Source organism: Lagenorhynchus albirostris, chromosome 4 (genome assembly GCF_949774975.1).
Source record: "Lagenorhynchus albirostris chromosome 4, mLagAlb1.1, whole genome shotgun sequence".
NCBI lineage: Eukaryota > Metazoa > Chordata > Mammalia > Artiodactyla > Delphinidae > Lagenorhynchus > Lagenorhynchus albirostris.
Genome location: NC_083098.1, coordinates 66,612,778 through 66,634,585, shown reverse-complemented (window position 1 = coordinate 66,634,585; position 21,808 = coordinate 66,612,778).

Below are 21,808 nucleotides of genomic sequence, written 5' to 3'. Positions count from 1 at the left end.
TGCTGTGATTTATGTCATAGAGTGTTCTGCCTATGTTTTCCTCTAAGAGTTTGATAGTTTCTGGCCTTATATTTAGGTCTTTAATCCATTTTGAGCTTATTTTTGTGTATGGTGTTAGGGAGTGATCTAATCTCATACTTTTACATGTACCTGTCCAGTTTTCCCAGCACCACTTATTGAAGAGGCTGTCCTTTTTCCACTGTACATTCCTGCCACCTTTATCAAAGATAAGGTGTCCATATGTGCATGGGTTTATCTCTGGGCTTTCTATCCTGTTCCATTGATCTATCTTTCTGTTTTTGTGCCAGTACCATACCGTCTTGATAACTGGAGCTTTGTAGTATAGTCTGAAGTCAGGGAGCCTGATTCCTCCAGTTCCTTTTTTTGTTCTCAAGATTGCTTTGGCTATTCGGGGTCTTTCGTGTTTCCATACAAATTGCGAAATTTTTTGTTCTAGTTCTGTGAAAAATGCCAGTGGTAGTTTGATAGGGATTGCATTGAATCTATAGATTGCTTTGGGTAGTAGAGTCATTTTCACAATGTTGATTCTTCCAATCCAAGAACATGGTATATGTCTCCATCTATTTGTATCATCTTTAATTTCTTTCATCAGTGTCTTATAGTTTTCTGCATACAGGTCTTTTGTCTCCTTAGGTAGGTTTATTCCTAGATATTTTATTCTTTTTGTTGCAATGGTAAATGGGAGTGTTTTCTTGATTTCACTTTCAGATTTTTCATCATTAGTATATAGGAATGCCAGAGATTTCTGTGCATTAATTTTGTATCCTGCTACTTTACCAAATTCATTGATTAGATCTAGTAGTTTTCTGGTAGCATCTTTAGGATTCTCTGTATAGGATCATGTCATCTGCAAACAGTGACAGCTTTACTTCTTCTTTTCCGATTTGGATTCCTTTTATTTCCTTCTCTTCTCTGATTGCTGTGGCTAAAACTTCCAAAACTATGTTGAATAAGAGTGGTGAGAGTGGGCACCCTTGTCTTGTTCCTGATCTTAGTGGAAATGCTTTCAGTTTTTCACCATTGAGGATGATGTTGGCTGTGGGCTTGTCGTATATGGCCTTTATTATGTTGAGGAAAGTTCCCTCTATGCCTACTTTCTGCAGGGTTTTTATCATAAATGGGTGTTGAATTTTGTCAAAAGCTTTCTCTGCATCTATTGAGATGATCATATGGTTTTTCTCCTTCAATTTGTTAATATGGTTTATCACATTGATAGATTTGCATATATTGAAGAATCCTTGCATTCCTGGAATAAACCCCACTTGATCATGGTGTATGATCCTTTTAATGTGCTGTTGGATTCTGTTTGCTAGTATTTTGTTGAGGATTTTTGCATCTATGTTCATCAGTGATATTGGTCTGTAGTTTTCTTTCTTTGTGACATCCTTGCCTGGTTTTGGTATCAGGGTGATGGTGGCCTCATAGAATGAGTTTGGGAGTGTTCCTCCCTCTGCTATATTTTGGAAGAGTTTGAGAAGGATAGGTGTTAGCTCTTCTCTAAATGTTTGATAGAATTCGCCTGTGAAGCCATCTGGTCCTGGGCTTTTCTTTGTTGGAAGATTTTTAATCAGAGTTTCAATTTCAGTGCTTGTGATTGGTCTGTTCATATTTTCTATTTCTTCCTGATTCAGTCTTGGCAGGTTGTGCATTTCTAAGAATTTGTCCATTTCTTCCAGGTTGTCCATTTTATTGGCATAGAGTTGCTTGTAGTAATCTCTCATGATCTCTTTTATTTCTGCAGTGTCAGTTGTTTCCTCTCCTTTTTCATTTCTAATTCTATTGATTTGAGTCTTCTCCCTTTTTTTCTTGATGAGTCTGGCTAGTGGTTTATCTATTTTGTTTATCTTCTCAAAGAACCAGCTTTTAGTTTTATTAATCTTTGCTATTGTTTCCTTCATTTCTTTTTCATTTATTTCTGATCTGATTTTTATGATTTCTTTCCTTCTGCTAGCTTTGGGGTTTTTTTGTTCTTCTTTCTCTAATTGCTTGAGGTGCAAGGTTAGGTTGTTTATTCTAGATGTTTCCTGCTTCTTAAGGTGGGCTTGTATTGCTATAAACTTCCCCCTTAGAACTGCTTTTGCTGCATCCCACAGGTTTTGGGTCGTTGTGTCTCCATTGTCATTTGTTTCTAGGTATTTTTTGATTTCCTCTTTGATTGTAGCTTTGTAGTATAATCTGAAGTCAGGGAATATGATTCCTGCAGCTCCGTTTTGCGTGGATTTAAATTTCAATTCATTTCGGTAAGTACTAAAAAAAAAAAGTGATTGCTAGATCATATGGTAATAGTATATTTCATTTTGTAAGGAAGTGTCAGGTTATCTTCCAAAGTGGCTCTAACTTATTTTTTCAAAATAACTTTTACAGGGAGTTTTACAACCAAGGTTTTTTATGGACAGAGATCAAGGCCAGAAAATTGGGTTAAACATATTACAAGGCGTAGTTAGCAGTGAGGTTAGAAAATTGCACAAAATCAAGTCAGAATTTCCATATCTGAATAAGAGAATTAAATAAGAATATATGAGATATTAGAGATAGATAAGAGACCTGTTATTTGAAGACATATTAACCAATAAATTAAACAAAGAGGTGGAAGAGATGTGAAGAGTAACCAACAACAGGGTGAATTCTCTGAGTAGTGAAAATTTTACCAAGGATTGAAGTAAAATATTGTATTTTAAATGAGCAGTTCTATCTTTCTGTTAGCCCCTTTCCCCATGTTATCTTAAAAGAATCTTTTCCTGTGATTACCAAGAACTTCAACTGCAACCCTGTCAGGATTAGAGAACAGGAAGCATGTAAAATAAATACACTCTTCTAAAAAGTTAACCACAGGTTGATGTAATAATGTTAAAGGAGAACTGCAAATCTTTGTTATCATCACAAGATCAGATTGGAGAGAAATGGAACATTTATCCAGATTTGGTTGTTGCTACTTTAGTAAGTTTTCTAGAATATATGCTTTTTGTCATTTATAGTTGGCTTTTAGAAAAAAATACTGACATAGGTTTAAGAAATTTTAAAACAACGCTTCTTTTCCAATTAAATAAAATTGAGAACTATATTCAGCCCTTATTTATAATATGTTAAATCAGGTATAGGTAAAACTATAATAGTTACTGATACAGAGAAACCAAGGAGAAAATGATGGCAAAATGTCTTAGACACTTAAAATATATTCCTTCTTTGAAAAGAGTGCACTATATGTGCTATAAAATTGATGTTAGGAAGTAATCCATTGACCTATTTACTAAGGAAAAAAATCAATCATTAGGCACTTAAGATTAACAAAAAAGAGGGAGGGGTACTCATGTTAGTTCAAATATTGGTTGTTTGTGAAAAACTCAGAAGGATATAATCTAAATTTTTGATTGAAGAACTAGAGAGCAGATGTGATTTAATATGGAGAAACAATGCACACCAAGAGAAGTAATTAGAATTACCTGCACATGTATATAAATTGATCAGAACCTCTGAAGGTAAACCAGAGAACAGTAAAAATGACTGAATGAAAGTGTTTGTTGAGGTGCTCCAAGGGTTCAAATGATATATTGAGCTTCACACATGCAGTAAGAATTTCACTACCTTCTATCTAAAACTGATAACTTCTGTATTGAAGTATTTGAAGTATTCAAAGACAGGTATTAATCCAAAGTAATTCACTAACAGATAATTACTCATTTATGATCAAATAAGCTTGTGATAAATGAAATAATATTTAATTAGGTCATTCAATTCATTTTAAAATTTCCTTTCTTTCCTTAGAAAGTATAGCACATGACAACAAAGGTGATATATATACATATGTGTTATTTAATTGGTTATATATGTGTGCATGTGTGTGTAACTATGTATATAACTACTATGAGAATCAATGTGGAAAGCATTAATAACTAGTCAATTCACAGAAAATTTCAGATAGCGTATTGTAATTAGTGAAAACTGTATATGACAGATTTTTTTTTACTGTTAAGTTACTGCAAACTTAAGCTTTTAATAAACTATATAATTTGATTAAATATTGTAGTATATAATTTGCTGTAAATATACAGGTCTTCCTCAACTTAGAATGGAGTTATGTCCTGATAAACACATAGTACATTGAAAATATTGTAAGTCGAAAATGCATTTAATACACCTAACCTACCAAACATCATAGCCTAGCCTACCTTAAACAGGCTCAGAATACTTCCATTAGCCTACAGTTGTGCAAAATCATCTAACACAAAGCCTATTTTATAATAATAAAGTGTTGAACATCTCATGCAATTTATTGAATACTGTACTGAAAGTGAAAAATAGAATGGCTCTATGGATACAGAATGGTTGTAAGTATATCATTTGTTTCCCCTTGTGATGGCATGGCTGACTGGGAGCTGTGGCTCGCTGCCACTGCCCAGCACCATGAGAGAGTATGTACCGCATATTACTAGCCCAGGAAAAGATAAAAATTCAGAATTTGAAGTATGGTTTCCATTGAATGCATATTGCTTTCATACCATCCTCAGGTCAAAAAATCGTTAGCCAAACCATCGTTAAATTGGGGACCATCTGTACTCAAAAGTATTATGGACTGTCATGTTTAGGTAAAATCTGACATTTTATTTTCTAAGTTTTTATTGTAAATCGCCTTTAAAAATGGAAATAGGAAAATACATTATATTACTATGAATATGCATTTATTTAAAAATCTTTCACTGTGATTCATTTCAAAACCCATTCACCAAAATCAACATATCTCTTAAAAGGGAAAGGTGAAGTAAGAAGCCATGAATTATCAACTGGCAACTTAATTAAATCAGTTAATTGCTTACATACTGCCAACATATGAGTAACATAATTAGAAACTTAACGGTCATAAAATTTTTACAGGGTGAATTTACTTCACTCATTTTAAAAAAGAATAGTGTTTTTAAAAATAATAAAAGCATGAGTTCATTAAATAGATATCTTTTGTTAGTATGTTAATACATTTATTGAATGAATATGAGTATTGTATTAGGCACATACACTATATAATATTAGAGTTTGCTTTTTTTTTTTTGGCTGCGTTGGGTCTTCATTGCTGTGTTAGGGCTTTCTCTAGTTGTGGCGAGCGCAGGCTTCTCATTGTGGTGGCTTCTCTTCTTGCAGATCATGGGCTCTAGGCACATGGCCCTCAGTAGTTGCAGCATGTGGGCTCAGTAGTGTGGCACGCAGGTCCTAGAGCATGTGGGCTTCAGTAGTTATGGCGTGTGGGCTCAGTAGTTGTGGCTCATGGGCTCTAGAGCACAGGCTCAGTAGTTGTGGCACATGGGCTTAGTTGCTCCGTGGCATGTGGGATCTTCCTGGACCAGGGATCGAACCCGTGTCCTCTGCATTGGCAGGCAGATTTTTAACCACTGCACCACCAGGGAAGTCCCTATAGTAAGCTTTTTAGTCATTACAGTGTGTTCAGATTTTTAAAGTCAGATTTCATCAAAATGTGATGTAATTATGCATACAGTTCTATGGGTTTGTATATAGTTTCAGAACTACCTCCGACATTAAGATACAGAACATTCCATCACCCTAAGTCGTGCCTTCATGTTTCTTAGCATTCAATACATTCCACCTGTCCCCAGTCCTGATGTGATTTCAGTCACTATGGTATCACCATATATTCCAGAATATATCAGTGGAATCATGCAGCATGAAGCCTTTTCAGTCTGCCTTCTTTTACATAGCATAATGTTTTTGAATTTCACCAATATTGCTGAATGCATCTGTAGCTAGTTCATAACAGTAAGTTTTAATTTAATTTCTAATGTATGCCTTCCATGGGAAATATTCATGGGAACCTTTCTGTAAATCTTATTATTAGAACTAAGTTTGAAAGTATCATGAGGATCAAATATTTCTTCTCTGGGCTTAGAAACAACAACTGAGATTCAAAGAGGTACCTTCTCCAAATATAAGAGAAATAATTGCTACTTGTAATAAGAGTCTTTATAATAGTCTCATAAGCAACTGTTAAACATTATTCATCTATATCTACCTGTTGATCATAAAAGACTATATAGTTCACAGAACAGATTAACTAAAAATATAAATATATATATTGAAGTGTGACTTGAGGTGGAGTAGTCGATCCTTAGCACCTTTCTCCTTTATTTGAGCTGAATTTCATGTATTTAAGTTCCTTGGGTGTCTTAATAATTCTTTCCTGACTTCATCTTCCCTCTCTGGAAACATTCAGTTGAATTTTTCTCCATAATCTAGCTATAAAAGTTGGTATTCCTTAGGTATATATTTTACAACCTCTTTTTCTTTGGACTTGATATCTACTCCTTCTTGGCTTCATTTGACATCCACACATCATGACCATATAAGTAACATAATTTCAAGATACAAATATCCAATCAAATACCTCTTTTGTGTTTAAAACATATATGAAATAATTTACTAAAGTATCTAGTTAGATATCCAGAAGGAATCTCAAATACAACATGTCCAAATATAAACTTACTCTCTCCCTTCCATTTATTTCCTCACTGTCCCCAGCCTCAGTGAGTGACACTATACTATGCTCAACTTATTTATCCAGACACCTGGGATTTGTATGTGATTGCTTCTTGTCCCTTAAACCAACTTCATTCAGTTACCAGGCCTTCGTTTGTTACCTCTTTCTCCTACATATCTCTGCTTCCTCAGTTTTCTTCTTTTCTACCACAACTGTCCTTAGTCCATGTCACTCTATACTTTGATCTCACTTCAGTGTCATCTTAGTTTCCTGCTTACCCCCATTCCATCTTGTACATTAGAATATTTGTGCTTTCTCAAAAAATAACATTTTATTCATGCCACTCACCTGCTGATTATCCATTGCCCTAGGAAAATCCAAGCTATCATGTTTCTGGTCCATCACCAATCATTTCTGTAGTTTCACCTTTCAGTAATTACCCCTCGCCTTCTGTGTTTAAACTTTACTAAAAAAGCCTCACCTCTTTGCCTTCACTTACATTGTCTTTTCTGCCTGGGGCAATAATTTCTTATGTGCCAACCTAACTTCTACTCTCTTTTTAAAAAGAAGCTTTAAGGTCATCTTCTTGATGAAGTTTTGCCTGATCCTCCTGCACTAGATAAGGAGGGTTTTTTTAGTGTCTTTTTTTGTCTTAGTTTTCTATTACTGTTGTAACAAATTAATACAAAATCAGTGGCTTAAAACCTCACATATTTATTACCTTATAGTTCTGTAGAAGTCTAACACAAGTCTCATAAAGTGTCCACAGAATTGTATCCCCTTCTGAAGGCTGTAGGGAAGAATCTATTTTCTTGCCTTTTCTACCTTCCAGAGGCTGCCCCTTCCTTGCTTCAGGGACCCCTGTTTCCATATTCAAATCAGCAACATCACATCTCTCTGACTCTTCTTCCACAGTTAACATCTCACTTTGTCCACAACTAGGAAAGACTTTCTGATTTTAAGAACCTATATGTTAGATTGGGCCCAGCTTCATAACACAGTATGTTCTACCCATCACAACTTGAAGATTTTAGGGATTAGGACATCAGAGCTAGAACACTATGATGAGGACATCTTTGGAAAGCCATTATCCTACCCACCACAGTTCCCATTTTACCTTTACTTCTTCCTTCTATGTGTGTAAGAGCATTGCAATTTTTACTGAATGCCTATTTTCTTATATTATTCTGTGAAGTACAATGTTTGAACTTTGTTTCCTATGCCATAGAAAATTGAGAGTTCCTCTTAAATATTTGTTAATCAAAGCAATGGCTACCTAGTACCTGGATGAAACTGAACTTGAGAAATATTGTGGTATGTAATAAAAGTTATTTTACAATATTTGTAGTTATGAAACACATTAATCTCTTCCATTTTTGCCTAAGAACTCCTTTCTTTAGAAGTCAGCATCCATAGGGAAAAAAACAATCATTGCAGGCAGATGGTATTATTTGAGCTACTCTCCTACATGAGTTAATGACTAGCAGGTATGGAGTCTTTTCTCCCCAACAAGTAATATCCAGTTTCTATTTAATGGAAACTCATTCCATATCCTTCCAAAAGATTTAAAAAAATAAAGATATTATGACTGTACTCTTTAAAAAAACCTTTCATATATCTTCATGGTTAATTTCATGGAAAATAAGAAAAGAGATAATCATCAATGGCTTCTTGCATAGGTCTTCCTCTAACCTGAAATAAATTCTGCTTCCTCTTATTTTTATTAGGAATATTGGTTAGTATTTTCATTTTTTAAAATAAAATCTATATCAAATGGTTGTTTGGAGTTGTTCATCTTTCTTTGATCTGTTTGCCCTCAGATACATTATTCACCCTTCTTCTGTTATTCTGTTTAATACAGTAGGCTGTCTTCCTCACCCTTGTCCATCCACCTGCACATATGGTTACAGGTTGATTTGGACAACAGGTTCTAGAATAGAATTGGATAACAAAACATGAAGAAGGGAAAAGCCAAGATATATTTCTCTTGCTTTCTGCCTTGAGCAGTATCTATCTCCAGCAATGGATATATCTCTTAACATGGTTCCAGAGTCTATCATGTACCTGCCTCTTTTTTTGTGTTTCTTTTCTTTGTTGTTTTTCTCAGCTTTATGCTTTATTCATAATTTCATCAACAACTCATGTTTGACTGGACTTTGCATCATTTAACTAAATTCATGAATTGAATTCTCCTTCTTTGAACTAGTCATACTTACTTTTTTGTTTGTTTTCCAGTTCAGACTCTAACTTATATAGTTGTTTTATATGCACATATTTAAAACATAAGGCAATTTCTTAGGCACACATTTACACAGTTCTGAATAATATACAACATCCTATTTTTTAACAATAAAATATTTAAAAATATTCTTTTCTTGGAAGGGACAATATAAAATTTTAGACATATAGATGAAAATAGTCCAATATCTACTTAAATATCAAACACTAATTTATCTGTATATATTCTAAATATGCTATACAAAAATATATTTACTCAGATATTTCTCTTTATTCTCTCATTCATGTAATGTTTTTAGTTAAAATTTCTAATATGTTTCTTTGACGTTACTGATTTTGTCATCATTAGACCTTCTTCTCTGTTGAGAAATCTAATGATTTTCATGTCACAGTAATTGTTTTAGATTTTTTTTTTTTGGAAGATGAGAGTTTAATCTCACAAGTAGACGTTTGCATAAAATTCTGGCAGACACATTTCCACTTGTTCTGGTGGTGTTTGACTGTACTTTAAGCATATTTTTATTGCTTTCAGGAATGATGTGTAATAAAATTCAATTCCTTCAATTTCATATTCATATTATTATGAATAGCTATTGAACTTGTGTTATAATTGAGCACTTTTTTAAATAAAATCAATTCCAAAGGTGTTTTGCATAAGCAATTAATGCTAGAAATGACTGAGATCTGAACTATTAAACCATCCCCAAATAGAACTTGGTTGTTTTAAATGCACTAATTTTGAGAGCACTTTATATTGAGAGACTTTGTAAGGACTCTTAGGAATAATTTTTGAGGTAATGTCGCATTACTTTTCAGGAATACATCAGGAATAAACCTACCCTTTTTCTCTGTACTATCTTGACAGGCAACACAATGCTTGAAACTTCATTAATAATATGTTAAAATGTGCCAATTTAGCAAAATAATAAAGAAGTGTTGCTTGATGTATAAGCAAAAAATTATTTATTAAAATAGGCCATGTTTCTTTCTTTTTTTTTTTTGGTTATTACAGAATATTGACCAGAGTTCCCTCTGCTATACAGTAGGTCCTTGTTTGTTATCTGTTTTAAATATAGCAGCATGTACATGTCACTTCCAATCTCCCAATCTATCCCTCCCCATCGTCCTTCAGGCCTGGTAACCATAAGTTTGTTCTCTAGGTCTGTGAGTCTGTTTTGTAAATAAGTTCATTTGTATCATTTTTTAAAAGATTTGGCATATAAGTGATATCATATGATATTTGTCTTTCTCTGTATGACTTACTTCACTTTAGAATGATAAACTCCAGGTCCATCCATGTTGCTGCAAATGGCATTATTTCATTCTTTTGAATGAGTTATATTTCATTGTATTGTATTCGTTGTACTACATCTTCTTTATCCATTTAGGTTGCTTCCATGTCTTGGCTGTTATAAACAGTGCTGCAACAAACACTGGGGTGCATGTATTCTTTCAGACAATGTTTTTCTCCAGATAAATGCCCAGGAGTGGGATTGCTGGATTATACAGTAGCTCTAGCTCTATATTCAGTTATTTAAGGAACCTCCATACTGTTCTCCATAGTGGTTGTACCAATTTACATTCTCACCAACAGTGTAAGAGGGTTCCCTTTTCTTTACACCCTCTCCAGCACTTACTGTTTTTAGATTTTTTAATGATGGCCATTCTGGCAGGTGTGAGGTGACAACTCACTGTAGTTTTGATTTGCATTTCTCTAATATTTAGTGACGTTGAACATCTTTTCATGTGCCTCTTGGAAATCTGCATGCTTTCTTTGGAGAAATGTCTATTTAGATCTTCTGCCCATTTTTTGATCCGGTTGTTTGTTTTTATGATATTGAGTTGCATGAGCTGTTTGTAAATTTTGGAGACTAATCCTTTGCTGGTTGCATCATTTGCAGATATTTTCTCGCATTCTGTGGGTTGTCTTTTCATTTTGTTTATGGTTTCCTGTGCTGTGCAAAAGCTGTTGAGTTTAATTAGGTTCCATTTGTTTAGTTTTGCTTTTATTTCCATTACTCTGGGAGATGGCTCGAAAAAGATCTAGCTGTGTTTTATGTCAAAGAGTGTTCTGCCTATGTTTTCCTCTAAGAGTTTTATAGCATCCGGCCTTACATTTAGGTCTTTAATCCATTTTCAGTTTATTTTTGTGTATGGTGTTAAAGAATGTTCCAATTTCATTTTTTTAATATATAGTTGTCCAGTTTTCCCAGGACCATTTATTGAAGAGACTGTCTTGCCTCCTTTGCCACTGATTAATTGACCATAAGTGCATGGCTTTCCTCCTCAGCTTTCTTTCCTATTCCATTGACCTTTATTTCTGTTTTTATGCTGGTACAATGTTTTGATGACTGTAGCTTTGTGGTATTGTCTGAAGTCAGGGGGCCTGATTCCTCTAGCTCCGTTTTTCTTTCTCAAGATTGCTTTGGCCATATAGGGATTTCTGTGTCTCCATACAAATTTTAAGATTTTTTGTTCTAGTTCTGTGAAAAATGCCATTGGTAATTTGATAGGGATTGCACTGAATCTGTAGATTGCCTTGGGTAGTATAGTCATTTTCACAATATTGATTCTTCCAATCCAAGAACATGGTATATCTCTCCATCTGTTTGTGTCGTCTTCGATTTCTTTCATCAGCACCTTATAGTTTTCAGAGTACAGGTCTTTTGTCTCCTTAGGTAGGTTTATTTATAGGTTTATTTCTATTTTATTCTTTTTGATGCGATGGTGAATGGGATTGTTTCCATAATTTCTCTTTCTGATCTTTTGTTAGTATATAGAAATGCAACAGATTTCTGTGTATTAATTTTGTATCCTGCAACTTTACCAAATTCATTGATGAGCTCTAGTTGTTTTCTGGTAGCATCTTTAGGCTTTTCTATGTATAGTATGTCATCTGCAAACAGTGACAGTTTTACTTCTTCTTTTCCAATTTGGATTCCTTTTACCTCTTTTTCTTCTCTGACTTCCAAGGCTAGGACTTCCAAAACTATGTTGAATCAAAGTGGCAAGAGTGGATATCCTTGTCTTGTTCCTGATCTTAGAGAAAATTCTTTCAGCTTTTCACCAGTGAGTATGATGTTGGCTGTAGATCTGCCATATATGACCTTTATTATTTTGAGGTGTGTTCCATGTATGTCCACTTTCTGGAGAGTTGTTTTTTTTTCATAAATTGGTGTTGAATTTTGTCAAAAGCTTTTTCTGCATCTATTGAGATGATCATATGGTTTTTACTATTCAATTTGTTGATGTGATGTATCATACTGTTTGATTTGTGAATATTGAAAAATCCTTGCATCCCTGAGATAATTATGACTCGATCTTGGTGTATGATCCTTTTAATGTATTGTTAGATTTGGATTGCTAGTATTTTGTTGAGGATTTTTGCCTCTATGTTCCTCAGTGATATTGGCCTGTAATATGTGTGTGTGTGGGGGGGGGATGTTTTGTTTTGGTGTGCGAGTGATGGTGGCCTCACAGAATAAGTTTGGGAGTGTTCCTTCCTCTGCAGTTTTTTGGAACAGTTTCAGAAAGATAGGTGTTAGCTATTCTCTAAATGTTTGATAGAATTTGCCTGCAAAGCCATCAGATCCTGGACTTTTGTTTGTTGGGAGTTTTTTAATCAGTTTCAATTTCAGTGCTTGTGACTGGTCTGTTCATATTTTCTACTTCTTCCTGGTTCAGTCTTGGGAGATTGTACCCTTCTAAGAATTTGTCTGTTTCTTGTAAGTTGTCCATTTTATTGGCATATTGTTGCTTGTATTTCTGTGGTGTCAGTTGTAAAACTTCTCCTTTTTCCTTTCTAGTTTTATTGATTTGAGCTGTCTCCCTTCTTTTCTTGATTAGTCTGGCTAAAGCTTCATTAATTTTGTTTACCTTTTCAAAGAACCAGCTTTTAGTTTCATTGATCTTTTCTCTTGTTTTCTGCATTTCTATTTCATTTATTTCTGCTCTGATCTTTATAATTTCTTTCCTTCTACTAACTTTGGGTTTTATTTGTTCTTCTTTCTCTAGTTGCTTTAGGTGTAAGGTTAGGTTTTTATTTGTGATTTTTTTTGTTTCCCGAGTAAGATTTTATTGTATTGTAAATTTAAAGAGAAACTTAAATTATTTATTAAAATAAGGCATGTTTCTTTTCAAATGTATGTCAGTGAGAAAGAAAGGGAAGAAATATAACAAATTACATGATGGCAGTTATATAATGAAGATAATATTGTAATATATGATAGGTTTACAACAGATACCATTCTATTACTTTATTTCTCTTGAGAGTATTTACACAACAATCATGTGACCAACTGAAAGGGCTAGTTTTATGTATGATGTGACTAACCTTACTCTCCTAGTCATAATGATTGAATGAGCAGATTCAGTCTTCAATCAGATTGTATCTTCTAAGTATTTTAAACTGGAACACTGGCAGACTGAGCCAATTTATTGACAAACAGAAAACAAACTGCCCTATGAGTGGTGGTTGAGGCTGTTAAGATTCCCTGGATGGGAACTCTGGAAGTGTCTTTGTTGCTACAATTGCTCACTGGTTCAGTGTTTCCTTGGACCTGTGAAGTACATCTTCTTGTAATAAACTCAGGATAGCTTGAATGACTTTCTAATCACTGACATTAATTTTTCCTTAAAAAATTTAGAGGGCTAAAATAATTAACTGGATAAAATGCAAACTTTGGCCATTTTTGCTTTGTAACATATATTGTTTCCTTTTTCTGCTATGAATATAAATAATACATGTCCACCACCAAAAAGTTTACATACATTTTTATATAAAAAGATGGAAGTCATCTTTAAATGAATTGCATATTAAACATTGTGCTATAAGAAGTGAAATACTTTATAATTGAATCATTTTGTTCTCCCTTAAATTTTGGTTCTTTTATTTCCTTTCAAGTCTTTTTACTTGTGATTCTATAGCTAGATATACAGAATAGATATGTTATTTCTTTTCCTAATATATTTCCCTTTTACAACTATTAATTTGACTGTTTACTATATCACTGTCATGTTTTCTAACATCTTATTTTAATATGTATGTGTACACACACATCCATCAATTTAACAAGTATCTGCCATGTTCAAATATCATTCTGATCTACATTGCACAATAGCATGTTTACTAGGCATATGAGGCAATTAAAGAGCTTTGAATGGGGCCAGTGGATTGACACATTCTGTATGAGTAAAATAAACACCAGATTTTCAATATTTTTCAATAGATTAGGAAAAAATGTAAAATATTTTGCTAATATACCTAACAAAAATAATAATACCTAACAAAAATAATATCATAATGTGAGAATCATATATATATATATATTTCACAGTGAAAATTCAATTGGTGTTGAAATTTGAAGACCAGATAGGAGTTTATGGTTACTCTAGTAACCATAATTTCCATCTAGCTTTGACTTTTAAGAGCATTAAAATTTGAACCTGAATGGCCAAAGGAAAAGAAAAAAAAATTGCTAGAAATTTCATGGTCCTGTTTTACCTCATTATCTCTAGTAGAGTTTCCTACTGTTTATAAAATTGAAAAACCATGCTGAGCTGAATGTACAATGGCCTGAATAAAATCAATTTTAACATTGTGTATCCCTCGTCTTAACTTAGTCATTGACAGCAATGAAAAAAAGTTATGGTAGTCAATATTTCTTTATGTACTACATGTGTAGCTGCTGTTTGTTTATGCTGTGAATTTACCTTGTCATGAGGAACAAAACAGATAGAATTAGAGATCAGGATCATCATCCAGAAAACCAAGGTTAGGTCAGTTCTCAATCTTCTCATTAAAACAGTGATTAAAATGACACCTACAATTTAAGAATAAAGTACATTTTAGGTTAACTATGTATTTTAATTTGCGGAATTTTATTTAATTTTGAAGGAGATGGTAAAATATAGTTGTATTACACAAAATTCATGTAAATGTATTATTAAAAATTCACATTTCAAAAATTCTTCATTAAGAATGAGAGCTATCAGAGATGACATAGCATATTAAGCTAGAGAAAGTATTTTTAGCTCTTATCTGTTCACTTTGATCATATATGAAAAATGTAGAAAAATTTTTATTCCTACCAAGTAAATATAAAAACATGAGGTCAAGTTAAAAAGAGTAGTAATAGAAAAAATGATTTTGCTCTATTTTGTACATTAGCCACCGTTTGAATAAAATTATAATTGCTGTAAAGTTTATCACTGCCTTATTATATTTTGCCTTGAATAATTAATTTTATATGAATTTATTAAGATATTCTGACTTCCATTCCCAGAATCTGGGGGCAAGATTTCATTTTTAAACCAACATTCAGAAACCCTGTTCTCTTGATGCTAATAGCATGATGCTTGTTTTCTTGACTCAGTGCTTTAATTTAATTAAACCTTCCTGCTGTTTGGAAACCACTGTTCAGTAATTCTGTTTTGTACTAGGAAAAGAAAAATTACTGCAACATTTTCAGTCCAGAAGACGGTCTACTGGGAAGTTAGATCCCAGTGTCCCAAAAGCTACTAAATATAAAAGTAGCTTGGCATAGATTCACCTTAGCACAACTTCTAGAAAATTAGTTCACATTAAGCTGCATTTAAGTAATTTAGTGTAGTAATATTCTTATCTTAAAATATCTCTAAAAATATGCTGAATATAAACATAATATTCACATGTCCAACTGTTCCAAGGAGATTTTGATTCATCTCTTGATCCCATGAGGGTAATCAAACTAAAAATGACAAATTTAAAAAGCACTAATTGCAATAGATTTTGTAGCTTGTTTTTGATATTGTTGCTTGTTTTAACTATATTTACAGGGGAATTAACAAAAGCATAAGCTTAGGAATCATTATTTATCTCTAAGCATGTTTGTTTTCACTTATCAAAAGTACAGAATTATTTTTTAGAGTAGCCCCATTGATCTTAGTGTATCTAATGAGCAATTAGATAGAAAATTATTCAACTACATGAGCATAATATTATATGACTATTGCTTATTCATTCATGCTGTAACCCAATCCATGCCCAATGATTATTAGTGGGAAAAAAAGCTTGCTTTTTTAACTTTATCACAGATAAATATTATTACATTTAAAAAAATTAAAATATACTATTTCCCATTTAAAAAATACTTCCAGGGACTGATTTCAGGTAGAATCCTTTTTCTTCCAACTGAGATAAATATAATTTGTCCCAATCAGAATGTATTGTTAGAAGTGGAGAGACATTTACTACTCTCATAAATGATGTTAAACAATAGTAAGTTAATAAATGTCTACCAATCCAGGTGTCCACATTCTTAATATCCTTCAGTAGTCTACCTTATCTGGGGTGAAGGGTGGAAGTTATAGATACTTTTTTAAGTAACAGATCCATGCTCTGTTCCTTATTCTAATAAAGACATGTGCAAATGATGTAAAGGACTAGTAGTGCCATAGATGTTACAAACTAATGGGACGTTTATTCTGTGCCACAGATGTTATGAACTCATGTGACATTTATTCTTAATTTATAAAGCTATCACTGAGTGCTGATAGAGAGGCCAATGCCATTGAAAGAATATATTATTTACATTTTCCTATAGAAGGGGCACACAGGCTCACATGGGAAACACCAGGAGTCAGGAGGTAGAAGACTTGAGTGAGGGGAAAGCCTGAGCCAGGGCCTTAATTGGGGTTTCTGTAGGAAGGCAAGTCAGGGCAGGCTATACAGTGTAAGACTGGCTAGTTTGAGTAATTCTAGCCATTTCTGGGCTACAGGGGTGGTCTCTAGCACCTGGTACCTGACCCTGGAATGATTTAGGACAGGGGAAACATTGACTTGGTGTGTGAGAATGAGATAAGAAGGTGGGTGGGGGCATAGCCTTGGATCCTCACAGGAAAGGCCAGTTCCAGGCAAGCTGACTTACAGGAGAGAGGTAAATACTTTGGCTGATAGTTTGGCCTGGTGATTAATAGATACACAGAATCTAAGAAAACATAACTAGAACAACAATAAATATGGCAATTTTAAGTACAGCACAAGGCAAGTGGAGGTGGTGTATTTCTGTGTGGAAAATTCTCCATGTGCTCTTGCCTAGCTCTTTCTTAGAACAACCAGCCACCTAAGCTAAACAATAAAACAAACTAAAAGATTAAACACTGTGCTTACCTGCAGGATTTTCCAATTCAACTTAGAGTATGGTCTAAGGAAGGGATTGAATGAAACTATTTTCTTGAAGACACTTCTCTTGGGAAATATGACTGACTGAATTTCAAATCTAGCTCTAGCAAAAGCTAGCCACATGTCTGGGCAATTTAGGGAATTTCTTTTCCTCTGCTCTAAAACCAGTAATAGTTAAACATAGTTATTGAAAGAATTAAATGTGATAAATTTTCAACAATGCTTAGACTTAACGCTTTGCTTAGGCAGAACTCCCTAAACAGAACTACCACAGCATGTAGCGAGATAAAGCACTGCTGTTCCCCACATCCTATCTTGGGCAGATATTCTACTGACACGGTGGTTTTATTAGTTTTGAGCTAGAAACTGGAGAGTATTAAGAGAACTTTCTGTTACCTTGAAGTCTTTAAATTTAACCTCACCAGAGAAAGAAGTATAAAGTCTATCAAACATATAGTTTAACAAGTTAAAACACATCAATTTAATTTAAAAGATATTTAACTTTATAAAATTATGACATTAATATTTTCAAGTTATTAAGAACAAAAAAAGACATTACTCAATCTATTTATCTGTACATGTATATCATGCAAAAGTGTCAGACATGAAATGAAATACATCCGGTGTTACAAAAGGTGATACACCATTGTTAAAAAATAAATCTTATCATTTTATTGCATTACTGTTTAAAATAGGAAATTAAAAATTTGCCTCTGTTAACTATAAAAAGAACATCATAATGAATTGGCAATTTATTAAACAATACTTAATATTTTTGCCCGTGGTGTTAAGAATCTAACTACTAAAGCTCAAAACAACTATAAATCTGCCTCAACAGACAGGATAAGTTTGAATTTCTCATTTTACTAAATAATGTAAGGGAAAGTGAGCCATTGCAACTAACACAATATCTGAATTACAGTAAGCCCTGGTACAATATATGGCCACAGTAGGCACCCAGAAATTATTTGAGACTATTCAAAATTTATATATATATATATATGTTAAATAACATTATGTCCAAGGCATTGTACTAGATGGTACAGAGTGCATGAAGAGGAAGAAGATAAATTACCTGTTACCAAGGAGATATCCAAGGAGGGCATACATATAGTATAAGCATTGTCTGTTCTTCTTTAACTTTTCAATCAATAAATAGACATTCTTAGAGAACAAATACAATAATAAATTGCAGCTGATTGAAGATGCACTGAAGAACTCCTGAGACTCTAGACAATTGGGGAACAATTCTCTGTTTAATATGTGACAAAGGGAGAAGGAAAGCAGACTGAATGAAACATGCCTTAAACCTAAATTTAAAATGCATTACTTAAACGACAGTAAGCATGATAATTGTTGAAACTTTCTATTTAGGTCATGGATCTTGTTCTCTTTTAAGCCGGCATTCTATTATGTTTTTTCCTACATCAAATATAGTTAATAATAGTCTGTAACATATGGACAGCTAATAGTGCCAAATTGTGGTGGCAGTGAGAAGCTTAACAGAATACGGTGTGATTATAAAACAGTGTTAGACTTGATATGGCATTTTGTTTCCTAGCTTGTGAGTAGGACAAAAAAGGCACATTTAATATTTTTTAACGAATAAATGGTAGATTTTTTTTAATCTAAGTTTTTAATTTTTTTCACAGCTATTGAGTTTTTGATGGTTTTTGACTTCAACACTGTAAGAATAAAAATTTAGTATCAATGTAAATGTCAGGAACTCATGACAGTGCAAGTAACTATAGTATTGTTAACTCACCTTCGATTTAAATATAATGCTTTAATGTGAAATTTCATCATTGTTATTTAGGTAGTAAAACGCTATTATTTAATCTACTACTATCACAATGAATTTTTTCATTTATATCAATGTCATATATCGTATTGCCAATATAAATACATTTGTTATGTTTCTAGATTTCCTCAGCAAAGTGTGATAAAGAACAGAAACTCAATTTCCAATTATTGATCCCAAGAATGCTAAAATTTATCTGGTGTTTGGATGTAATTCCAAGAAATGCATTAGCACAACACCTGTGCATTTTGAAATGCTTTGCTCTCAAGCTTTACAATAATCTCTAAGGCATGAAATAGTCACTCTCACTGAGGAAATCACTGGCATTATAAAACCTTTTACTCAACTAGAAGCACATTTTTCAAAATCTACATTGCTCATAAAACATTACAGAAATTCATATCACAAAGCAATACTGAATTTGAAATTAGTTAATCAGATTTACTTTTTATTAAAAAAAATATACGGAAATAATATAGAAATTTTTAAAATGTGTTTGTATATACTGACATAATTTCTCAATATTTTCAAATGTTTATTTGTCCTTATCAGTATAACCAGGTTTTGACAGGCCTGATTACAAGCATGTATTTTATTACATGCAAATTGAGATACTACTATTTATGGTTTGAAGGATTTAAATTTTTAAATTACTGTTTCGCCATATATCCCCAAGTATTTTAAAATGTTGAAATATTTTTTAACTGTCAGATGTTCCTATGTCAAGATGATTAAATGTCTTCATTATTTAACAAGCTAAATATTTCAATAACCTTCCACCAAGCTTTCAAAAATCTTTATTACACTAAATGTATCCAAATCCAAATTAAATGAACACAAATTGTGACTTTTTAAAAATGAGTTAACTGCTAAAAGCTTTTTCAGTGTGAATTCAGTGAGACTACCAATTCGAACTGGACATTTAAAAATATTTATCTGATTTTAATCATATATTTTTTTTGATTTTCAAATAACTTTTGTTTTTAAATAAAAATTTTGGCTTTTAACTTTTATCAAAGACAAGAGCAAAAAAGAAAGAAGACTTGGTTATTTAGTACCTAGAATAAGAATTAAAACTGATGAAAAAAGTTTTATGACATTTCTCTTAACATCTTAAATGTTATTTTAATATGGCCATCACAATTTATGCAAAAGAAATTTAGAATATTAATGACAATATTGAAGAGAAACTTTTCAGTATTATTTCTAAATTTATTTAGTGCTCTGGAAGGAAAAATGGGTAATAATTGTTGGGTGCCATCCAAACTCTAAGATCTAGTTACAACTTTATTGATGTAAATTTACAACATCAGAATTGACCACTCTCATGAGATACAAACAGCCTGATTGACATACCTCCTTGTTTTATTTATTGGATTCTAAAATTAATATTTCCAAATCTGAATTCTTTATTCACTGTTGCTATACCTATTTTTCTCCTAGTCTTCAAACTTTAAAATTATCATCGTTCACTCACCATTTGATCAACCCTTGATTATACCCATTTCCTTATGCCATATGAATAAGGCATCCATAAATCTTGTCTTCTTTTCAAATTATAATCCATTCAATTCTATTGATTTTTTTACCAATACAGTTCAAGACACAATCATGATTCACCTAATAATGACAATAGCCATGGATTCCTTTTCACATTTGCTTATCCAAAATTCATTCCCTCCATGATAATCAGAATGGTCTCTTTAAAACTTTATAGATCATAAGGCTCATAAAACTTCTCATTGACCAAATAATATTTAAAACCCTAATCTGACTTAGGATGGCCTCCATTATATCACTCCTATATAAATCTATTATTATTTATTATCAGCCCTTAGTAAGAATAAATCATGGAAACTAAAGGGTGGAATTGCGAGATAACTAGGGATTATAATAATAATTGTGAGAGATGATAGGAATTTGAATCAAGATGCTAGTGGTGAAGGTGGTGAAAAGCAGTCAAATTCTCTGATACTGTGAAAGAAGTGCCAACACATTTCCTTGGCTGATTGGAATTAAGGGAGAAATAATAAAAGGCCTGAAGAATGACTTACAAATTTGGTCCTGAAAATTTGGAAAAATGGGTTTTTTGCTGACATGGGCAAAACAGTAGTAGAACCTGAACTGAAGGTAGTGTTGCAAAGATTAGGTATTTCTTTATAAACATAATAATTTTGAGAAGCGTATCCAATATCAAAATGTAGATGTCAAAGAAGCATTTGAATCTATGTGCTTCTAGTTCAGAGAAGAGATGTACAATGTAAAGTTGAGAGTTGTCTACATATAGTATTTAAAACTTGAGATCGACTATCAAAAATGTCAGTTGCTGTAGACTACATGTGTCTCCTCAAAATTCATATGATGAATGTGATAGTATTAGCAAGTGGGATAGTTGGGAGGTTTTAAGGTCATGAGGGTGAAGCCCTCATAAATGGGACTAATGCTCTTGTAAAAAGGGACCCTAGAGAGTTCTCTCTCCCTTTTTCCCACATGTTAGGACACAAGGAGAAGTCAGCAGTCTGCAACCTGGAAGAGGGCTCTCACCAGAATTCGACTATGCTGGCATCATGATTTTGGACTTTTAGCCTTCAGAACGGTGAGTGAAAAAATTTCTATTTCTGATAAGCAATCAAGTTTATGTTATTTTTTACAGCAGCCCAAATTGATTAAGATATCAGTAAAAGAGAAAGAACAATCCAAACCAGACTACTAGATATAGATGAAGTATTTGACACATGGCCGAAAATATCTATCATTACAACTGTATTCCTTTAAGTGATATAAAATAATATTTATTACTGTTAATAAATAGAACATATTTTAATACAAAAATTATAACACAAAATTTGGGAGAAAATGACCTGTATTTCATGCCCTGAATACACATTAAATAATTTAGAGATTTTGCAAATCTAAGAAACACTATTCAAGGAAAACCCATTTTGTTGGTGGTTTCCTTTGCAGAGTAGAAACTTTTTATTTCGATGTAGTCCCATTTTAAAAAAAAATCTTTTGTTCCCTTGTCTTTGGAGTTAGATCCAAAAAGAAAAAAATATTAAGACTGATGTTAAGGAGCTTACCACCTAGGTATTCTTTTAGGAGTTTTATG